This window comes from Geospiza fortis, unplaced genomic scaffold (assembly GCF_000277835.1).
Source record: "Geospiza fortis unplaced genomic scaffold, GeoFor_1.0 scaffold569, whole genome shotgun sequence".
NCBI classification, from domain to species: domain Eukaryota; kingdom Metazoa; phylum Chordata; class Aves; order Passeriformes; family Thraupidae; genus Geospiza; species Geospiza fortis.
In genome coordinates this window covers 373,275-373,921 of record NW_005054621.1, presented here as the reverse complement: position 1 = coordinate 373,921, position 647 = coordinate 373,275, and positions in this window count along the sequence as shown.

The window sequence follows — 647 nt, the reverse complement described above, 5'->3', positions numbered from 1 at the left end:
AGGGCAGCCAGGGGCTGTGCCTGGACACAGAGGGCAATGTCACATTCCTGTCCCTGGGCACGTAGCGGCACCGGGAATGGGCAGTGCCCTGAGCAGTGCTGGGGACACTGGGGAGCACTGGCACTGCAGGGACTCGGGGGCACTCAGGATGTGTCCCGGTTTGGGAGCTGGGCAGGTGCTGACAGGTACGAGGATGCTGCTGGATTTCTGCTGGGAAAGGTCCCTGTCCCCCTCAGACAGGGCGTGGGGACAGCCCAGCCTCTGCTCCGGGCCCAGCCCAGCCCTGGGGACATCACACCCCACAGGGCTGCAGGAAGGAGCATTCCAGCACCTTCCCAGGTGTGCCCTGGCAGGACGGCAGCCCCGTGGTGGCACCAGGTGGGCAGAGGGTGCCGGTGACCCCCCCCCAGCACGAGGCACCCCCAGGCATGGCACGGGCACGGCTCAGCGGTTTATTTATTTGGGGGATAAGTTCACTTTTTAAAGCCTTTTGTAGCTCACTTTTTACTACGAGCCTCCCCAAGGCTCGCACACATTTTTGGGGTGGAAAGATGCATTTTTTGGGGGGGGGGAGGAAAGTTCCATTTCTGCTCTGTCATCACTCCAAATGCCATTTGTATTTCACATTTCGGACCCTGGCGGGTGCT